Below are 9,810 nucleotides of genomic sequence, written 5' to 3' on the forward strand. Positions count from 1 at the left end.
AGGGTGGAAGTGCTCCTGGGACACGGGGTGCCATGTTCAGGGGCAGACCCAGCTCACTCCACCAGCAGCCTCATGCCTTGAGTCGTGGTGACAGCCACAGCTTCTGCCTCGAATCCCATCTGGGTACAAGGACAGCTGACAAAGCAGAATGGCAAAAAGTGGAGAAAGGGCATTTTCCAGGGCACTTCACAGCAAGAAAACATTCCTGACATGTGAAACCTTGATTATTATGCTAACTTCCAAAAAGAAACAAACCCTCCAAACTCGCTGCTACTGTGCTCTTCCCACTGCTCAGTCCTACTCACCTGTTCTGTTCCAGGCTCACCAAGGCAGTGGCAGCACCAGGAAATCTTCTGAAAGTCCTCAGCTGCAGTCACAGTTTTGGAGGAGCCTTCCTAAAATGTCCCAGGAATCTTATAGGGAAGCAAAGACGTGCTGCAAGCGGGACTACAAGAGGCAGCCTGAAAAGCATCCTTTTTTTTTTTACCTGTTATAATTCCCACAGCCTCGACTCCAGCTTTGCTGAACAGAATCCCATCACCAAAAAACATAACCTTCTTCTTCTTCTTCTTCTTCTTAAAAAATGCTTTAAAACTCCAGGGATGGGGAAATTGCTCACCCTCCTCTAGCTGGCAGCAGATTTGGAGACTTGCTGTCTGTGGGGACCCCTGCAGCTCCTGGGTTTGGTGGCCAGGTGCCCCAGGCTGCCCTGTGCTCCCAGTGAGCAGCAGGAGCCTTGCTGGTGGCCTGGTGAGCCCATGGGGCACAGAGCCCCTCCACCAGGATCTCCTGTGTCAGCTTATGGCCAGCTCAGTCCCAGGCTGGATGGAGATGGGGACAGAAGGATTTCTGCCTCTTCTCCAATCTGCCATTCAGATCTACCCGACAACTGGCTGCAAACCATTATTCCCCCAACTGTTGCTGCTTTTTAAGCCCTACAGCTGCTCTGCACCATCCTAACCACCTCTCTGATTGCTCATTAGGGACCTGCAATACTCTTGGTTTATTCCATTTACACCTGGATTTAACTAACAGTGGTTTTTTTGCCCCGTCACCTCTTCATTACGGGGCTGAATCGCTTCCTGAGGACCAAACCATGCAGAGTCCTGGCCGCCTTCTCTTCACATCCATTTCACTTAGGCACCTGCTCTTTGTGGAAATTGATGGCCAGCTGGGGCTGAATGAGTCCTGAGCTCAGGTTCTGCACTCAAAATCTTCATTTGCAGCAAACAGAGCTGCACGTGGCTGGGTAGGAGGCGAGGGAACGCGTGTGCGGCCATCGGGGACAGAAGGGCTGATCAAGGATCAATAATCACAATGATCCAGGTAATGCTTTGGAATATTTAACCAGGGGCAACCATTAAGGTTCTTTTAGGTGTTGCAAAGGCTTGAATCCAAATCAAGTGTTTTGAGGATTGCAGAGGTTTGCCCAAATGATTCCTCCTCCCTCTCTAGCTCAGCTGTCTGCAAAGCCAGCACAGAAACAAAGATCACATGGAACTGAAATTAACTTTTCTCCTCTGCCACTTCCTCATCACTTTTACATAATGCCCAGCTAAAGATAAAATTTATAATATAACTGGCATGATAGCCAGGCATTAAATGCTTCCCAAGGAAATTTTGAATTTTATAAAGCATTAAGATCTGCCAGAATTCCTCAGCTGAAGTGCTATTAGGCTTTTTGGCTTTATTTCTCTAAATGATATTCAGAGTTTGAAAGTGAAGAAGAATATTTGCTTCCTGGTAGCCTGAATTCCACCAAGATACAAATCTCTGTCTCTTTGAGAATGATAAAAGAAGTCAGGCAGGGTATTGTATACCATCCTGCATTAAGAAAAACTCGAAGGTTTAAGGCCATCTGTATTTAGATCCAAGGACAGATGAGACATTTAACTTTTAGTAGCACTCAGTTATACACCTGACATAGAGAAATGGCTGCAATCCTTTTTATCAAGCTGGAGAATAGGCATTAAATGACAAAATATTAGTCAGGCCATAGATCCCCGAAATGTATAAGTTCTGCAGCAGCTTCATTAAATCTGTTTTTTATCAGAAAGGAGAGAAGGGTCTGGTACAACATTGCCAGCGTTTGAGGCATTGGGCTTTTAGAGATACTTCATCCATCTGTCTATTTTCATATTTATTGTTTTACCAATCACTTTATTCATCCATCTGTTCATCTGTGTAAACCCATTTTTTAAAATTTTAATTTTTATTTATGGACTGACCTTAATAAACTCCCCTCAAGTACCGCGTGTTTATCACTGTCACGGATGAAAACGTTATTAATGACGGGAGGGCCGCGCGGCGAGGACGGGCGCCCTTTAAATTCCTTTTCAGCTGACTGGGCTGCAGCCACTCAGCTGGGAGGGGGTGGCTGGATCGATAAGGTCGGAGTTCAGGCACTGGTCCCATCTCCTCCATCATCCCCATCACTGCCAGCTGACGATGCCTGCAGGTGGAGCGGAGGCACCTCAGCGCCAAAGGCTTTCCCGCCCCGTAGGAAAAGCCGGGGCCAGCCTGGGATGGTTATTTTGGGATGTGCACAAGGGAACACGTGGGCGTCAAGGCAAGGGAGCAGCCCAGGGTGTTTGGAGGCCGAGGGGTTCAGCTCTTCAGGGAAATTCTGGCGGAGCATAAATTAGGGATGCAGCGGTTGTTAAATGCTCTCCACGCCCCGCGAAGGAAGGGGAGGTGAGCTGGTTTGCAGCACAGTCACCAGGGCTGCCCTTTCAATCCAGCCACTCCAACTGCTTTAATTTCCTCAGAGCCAGGGCTGCTCACCACACCAGAGGCACCTGCAGCAGCCGGGGCTCCCACACCACGCCTGGTTTGGGTAGCAAGCCATGTGCTCCTCTTCCCAGGTGCACAGCTCCCAGCACCATTCAGAAAATGCTGCTTGTTACCACTGACCATGCCCATCCCTAATTTCCCCAGGCAATATGGGGGATAATTACGTGGAAGGTGCTGAGAGTGCCTCGAGTGCCTCGAAATTACGCACCCCTGGATTAAGAGCGTTTCAAATTTATGACAGGCAATAGTCACGAGGTGGCTATAAATGCTTCACGGGTTCACTTAGTTGACATAAAGCCTAACCTTGCCACAAAAATACATTTTTATTCCGCTGGCTTAAAGCAGGTTTGACAAATACTCTCCAGGATAACTCAACCCTCGCGTTTTATCTTTGCTTGGCCCAGGCGCCGGCTGCGACAGAGTTTTGTCATGAAAGATGGAGCTCTGAGGCTGGGGACATTCCCCTCATGGCTTCATCTCACCTCCCAGCTCATTAGAAACCTTGGGTTCCTGCCTAGCATTTTATTTTGACATCAGAGGTGTAAATCAAGTCATAAACATATTTAAACTAATGTTGTTGAAAATCCGTAATTCTGACAGCGAAATGAGCGGCAAAAAGTGCATATAATATTTGGTGACATGTAATTTTAACTTCATCCCGTCCCTTTGCTTTTGAGACATTGTTACCTGCAGGATAAGGCAATAAAATAAGGATGTACAAGAATGTGTCAAATGTAGGGCTTCCCTAAATTACACTCTCAGGCACAGATTAATACATTTAATACATTCCAGTCATGAGTGAAGTACTTATAGCAGAACAACTGCTCCTTCAGTGATATCATTCACTGGAATGAACTACAGCTAACAGTGACAAGCTGGAAAAATGCCCCCACTTTTCAAACTGTAAAAATGGCATTTGGACACAGTAACTCAAAACTGGACACTTCATTTCAAGTTTAAAGCTAGTGGTCCAGTCAAAAGCTATTACTCCATCTTCTTTATTTGTAGTCCATGCTTTTGTGCTCTTTAAGAATCAAATAAATACTGGTGTAATGGTTAGCAACTGCCAGTTCAACGAAAAATACTGCTAAATTCGCCAATAAGTCTTTTTTCTACACACACAAATTTATGACATAAGAACTGAACCCATTCCTGTTACAATGTCTGGATAGTTTTTTAATGTAGAGGGAGACTCTCTTTAGTGATAAGAGTTTAAGCCTCAACTCCTTTTTCCTTCTCTCTGGATCATACATCTGGGTAGAGAAGAGCCTGAGACAAATGTCCCCTGTGTGCCAGCTGAGGTGCACTGAGCTGGGCCGTGCTCAGCTCCAGCACAGCTGAGGAAAGAGCTGCCCCTGGTGATGGCTCAGGTTTTAGCTTTTCTGTTTTTCAGATTTTGTGCTGCTTTAGTGTGTGGGTCTGGGCTTCACATCAGGGGATGCTGAGCTCTCTTCACAGAGCAGGGAGACAAAACAATTCCTGCTCCAGCTGGGCACCAAGGACAAATGATCCAAATCTCAGCCCAGGAGCACAAACAGCGTGGGCTGGAGAGAGAAAAACAAGCAGGATGGGAGTGCATGGGCTAAAGCTGGAATGGGACAATGAACTGCAAGGTGCAAATGGAGCAGAGCTGATCCCAGTGAGAGCCGGGAGCGCTCGTGCATTTTGGGACCATTTTGGTTCCTCTTGGCTGCAGCCCTGGCTGGGCTCTGGTGCTGCCCAAGGTGGATCCATGGAGGAGATCCTTTGAATAAATCCCTGCTTTATTCTTTAGCTCTGTCCAGCCTCTGCTCTAGGGCAGCCTTCTCAAGGCATCAGTGGCTCTGCACTGACTCTTTCCCTTTTGCATTCCCACTGGGATTATTTGAAAGCAAAGGGATTATTCGCTCTGGGATTATTTAAATGTGGATGCAAGGTCTGCCCCCTGCTCTGCATTATTTTAAGAACTGGATGGAGAAGGGGACTGAGGTGGGTAAAAACCTCACTAAAGCCTTCTCCTTTTCAGTTCTTTATCATCCTCTTTGGTCCACTATTTACTCTTCCCCACCACTGGCTAATAATAGTTAGATCCCAGTTTGTGATCAGCACAAGTGTCCTGTCACTGTGCAAAGGGAGGGAGCAGCACTTCCCTGTCAGAGGAGGACTCCCTACAGGAGCCAGAGCTGGGGCTGGGGCTGGTTCCTTTCCATTCACTGTAGCACCATGTGCAGGCATCAGGGCTGGAGTTTTTAGTTTCTGGTTGATCTACCCATACAAAATAAGCCATCCTCCAGAGCAATCAGGTGCATCACACCCCCAGAGAAATCTGCTGTGTCCCCATGCAGCCCCTGCACCAGGGGCCATGGGGGGGTTTGTGAATTAATGTTTATTTCAGACAATGGCTGTGCTAAAAAAATGCATTATTGGGTGCTACATCACACCTAGAAAAACACAGATTTGTGGGTTACACCAGGAACTGTGCTAAACTTCTGCATTTGGCTGATGTGAGACCCAAATAGGGACAGTGTGACGAAGGGCTAAATATTCCAAGTGCCATTGGAATGTTGCCAAGCTCCCCAGCCAGCTATTTTTACAGTGTGTTGAGCAAATGCTACATTAAAACAAGAGATGAACAATGGATTTGTCTCTAAAAGGAGAAAAACTCACATCCTGACACTTTCTCAGAAAAGTACACAAAGGTGCTGCCCCAGACTCAGGAGATTGCTTTCAAATTGTTTGAGGGGGGACAGGGAACCGAATCCACAATCCTGGATTTTGTGAATATACTGGTTTTGTTCTCCAGCTTCCCCACGTAGCAATTATAGACCTGCTCTGTTTTGTCTCAGATATTTGCAGCCAGAAGCCCCAAAACCATGGGGCTGTTCTCATGGATTTTTCCCACCAGTGCAGGCTCTGTGGTGTCCCATCATCAGAAGACCCACAGTATCTGGAACACTCAAGGAAAACTGTCTGGAAGCAGAAATTATTTTATTTTATAAGAAATGTCTTACATTTTCTTTAATTCAGTTTCTTAAAGATGGTGAAGAAGGATTTTATGTTCCAAGTAATTTCATTTGGTGTCATAATTACATCTTGGTTAGTTCTATCCACATTTAAAATTAGGAGGGGTTTTGGTTTTGTTTTGTTTTTTTTTTTTTTTCCTGATCTGCAAGGTAGATTTTAAAGATTTTATATGACTACAAATAATGTGAACTGGGAAGAACTGTGATAACCTGCAAACAAAGCAGGTTTTGGGACTGAGAGGGATAAAGGACAGGTGTGACAGGGGCAGGATTGTCCCTGGGATCTCTGCAGCGACATTTTGAGGACACAAAGACTCTGGCAGCTTTTGTGCAGAGAAAAAAGGCTGCTATTACACACACCTCTGCCACCTCACTTTGCCACTGCTGGCACCAAAACCACCATGCCTGCTGTTATTTCCTTCGAAGACAGAAGCTCACCAATTTTCCTTAAAAAATAATCTAGACCCTGGTTTGTATTAGCTCACACCCAGTCCTAACACAGCTTGTAAACACCTTGGTGCAGAATTCTTTTTTTGTTTTTTTTTTTTTTTTGGCTTTTACCCACCTGACTGTGGCTCATATGCATCCTGTACCACAGCTAGGGATCCTGGATCAATACAAGTGGGAGTGAAAAATAACACTGTGTTCTAAACTGCTGTGACTAATTCCTTGGATTAGAAATACCAAAAAAACAATTCAATCCATATTGCAGGATTTTATCCGAGGCCAAGTACTAATTCAAAATTTTACCAGCTTTTCCATGGAATGATAGCAAAATATATCTCCAAATCTGGTTTAGACTCATTAAGCCCTGTTGACAAAATGATTTGAGAATTAAATGAAAGCCTTTTCAGAAGAACTCTCCTCAGATGGAAACAAGGAAATCAGCCCTCAAATGTGTCATCCTTGGAAAACCCAACAGGACATTGGTTCTCCTGCTGCAGTGCCTGTGCAGAACACGGAGCACAGAGTAAACTGACAAAATAATTGGATTATACATGCACAATTCAGACTTTCAGTTACCGGGTGCTTTCTTGCTCCTGGTTTCCACAGAAAAGTCAGGTTTTTGTTCCTTAAGTCCTTGTACTGCTTATTTACATATGAAAAGGTAAGTTTATAAAAGAGCTTTCCTATTTTACTCCACCTAATAGTTAATAATTTAAATCTGTAGCCATTATCATCATATAGATTGACACAAATGGCATATGGATCATTCTGGGGATGAGGGTTAGTTTCTTTTAAGAGAGAATTGTTTTAGTTTTTGCAGGAAATTAATCAGGGGAATGGGCTTTGTGGAGCATGGAGCAAATCTAATCTGTTCTTTGTTCAAATTTGCCTTGCTCCAATTCCTAGCAATTGTAGACAACATGCTCTTTTGTTCAGGAGCCACTTGTTACATGCATAATTAGAGACTGCAGTAGCTGTGTTTAAAGAAAAACTGTTTTCCAATGTAATGTGTGATCTTGATAATAGTATTTTCATCAAAGGTAGCAATTACATTCATTAAGCTGGGACTGGCAAGGCAGCAAGGAAATTAAGTGGAAGGTGAATAAAAAGCTCCCCGTTTCTTTTTAAAATCTCTGCCTCTTTATAAGTTGAAATGCACCACGTTGAGCTGCAAACTGGAAAATACATGCTGAATATAAGGGGGGAAAAAAGAAAGAAAGAAAGGAAAAAATAAAGTCCTCCTTAACCTTTCTGAATAATGATCCAGAAGATATCCTAGGGACACCTACTATAGATGCACTTTTCAAATTAAAGGGCTTTATTCTACATTAATTTCTTATGTAAGTTTTAAACGAGCTCAACATATGATTCAGGTCTTTAAAGGCTCCAGGGCTCTCTAGGATTAATTCACTGTTCTTTTCACACATGAATTAATTGTTTTGTGTTCTCAAAAACAGCAAACAGCACATAAATCAACCAGTTTGGAAAAGGCACAAGGCTGGTGCCTTTTGCAAATCACTGAAGTTTACTCTTTACACTCCATTATTGTAATATGCAACTTTTAAAGGAAAAGCTGGGAAAGTAGGACATATGTTCTTAATTCTGTGTGGATTTCTTAAATGCATAACTCATTTCAGGGATCTGATTCCTTGAAAGGCCAAAGTTGTGGAGCACTGAAAAGCTGTTCTTCCAGCATGCTAGCTGTATTTTTCCCAATTAATAAATCGTTTATACATCACTAATTTACTTGCAAACATTCACTCATAAAAAGAGCTAGTCATGAGGTTTTTTTTTTTTTTTACCTTCTTTTTATCTTAAGCTTTGGAAGAGTGAGATTTGCAGATGGAAAAACGTGAAAATCTAAAGATGTGCAGAGCAGAGCCCCATGAGGGGCCATGCCCAGCCCTTGGGCTCCCCCAGGCACTCCTGCTGAGCACACGCAGAGCAAGCTCATTTTTAACCCCCAAAATCCAATCCTGATTTTATCCCAGGCACTGTGTCCCAGGCTAAGTGGGGGAAGTGTCTGTCCCCTCACAGCTTTGCCCTGTGCTGACAGCAAGGGCAGGGCACCACTGCTGGCACCACTGCTTCAGATCGGGGCTGAGGCAGGATTTTGCAGGAAAATCCCCCAATTCGGGGTCTCAGCCAGCACCAAGCAAAGCAGGTGACACCTGCAGCAAGGGGGACAAGTTGAATTTACCAGCACTCCCAGCAGGGCAGGTACTGAGGAGGGTGGTGGCAGGAACTGTGCTCCCTCCTCAGCAAGGATGTCCCAGCCCACTCCCAGTTCAAGGTAAGAGAGAAAACTGCAGCCAGAACCCAGCTGCCCATGACTCCAAAAATAACTGTTCATCCCTCTGCCCTTCCCAGAAATAGAATCTGAAACCACAGCATCTTGGCCAAATTGGAATTTGTATAGTTCTGCGAAGCATTTCCTTCAGTTAGGAATGATTTAATTATTCTTCACTTCCTCTTCTAGAAATCATTCCTGGATAATGAGGTTAGCATAGAGCAGATATGTTTCAGTCAAGGAATAGATGTAATTTAGTGCCAGAAGGCTTTTACAGTTGGGAGAAAAAGAAAAAAAAAAAAAAAAAAAAAGGTTTTTGGACACTTCTAAATAGAAGCAGCAGGACAGAGAAGGTCTGCTATTAAATTAGAACAGTCTGAGACACCAGACCATGGGGTGCTTCAAGCCACTGCTGTGTCAGCCCCTGAAGAATCAGAGCACAACCAGCACTCCCCTGCAGCCCAGATTCTTACACAAGGGTAACGAGGCACATTTTAAATAATTATTAAATAATGGCAAGCTGCATTACTGCCAGAGAATTGTTTATCTCTGCAAATTGGATCACTGAAGTCAAAGTACAGGAGAGCTAAAATTCTTCCAGCATTAAATGGAAGATCTGTTGCTGCACCTTCCTTTGGTCCTTGGAAGCTGTGAATCCTGCATGGCACTCAAATGCATTTTATGACAAATATCCTGCTGAATCCAGCTTTTATTATTCAAGCAACAGTCAAAATAATCTGCCTTATCAATCAAATGTAGGCACTGCTGCAATTAAACCCAGAAAATTATTTTCCTTCTAAAGCCTGGTTGGACAGATATTGAGAGGACCAACTCCATCTTCAGCAGCTCTATTGACCCAACAAGTTCTTTGGAGCTTTTCACTACTTAACTATGCTTCCAGAACCTTAACTTTTATTTTTTAATTATTCCTGGATTATTTTTATGGCAGTTTAGCAAATTTCTTCTACAGAAAACCAAAGAGTGTCCAGAGAAGCTAATGTCAAACATGTAATTATCATGTCTTTGGGAATGATCTAAACAAAAGCAGAAAACCTCAGCAACACAATTAAAACCTGCTCTGTTTGTACTGAAAAATTTGCATTTAATTTGCATACTTAGGATGCAAATTAGGGAAAAGGAGAATTTTACAGGGTGTCCTTGAAAACAATTCAGGCCAAAAACACCCAAGACTCTTGTGGCAAACTTAATGTGATGAGAAGGATGATCAGAAAATGATTCTGTTCAGCTGAGGGCTGGGTCATTGCCTGGGATTTGGCT

This window comes from Vidua chalybeata, chromosome 8, assembly GCF_026979565.1.
Source record: "Vidua chalybeata isolate OUT-0048 chromosome 8, bVidCha1 merged haplotype, whole genome shotgun sequence".
Lineage (NCBI taxonomy): Eukaryota > Metazoa > Chordata > Aves > Passeriformes > Viduidae > Vidua > Vidua chalybeata.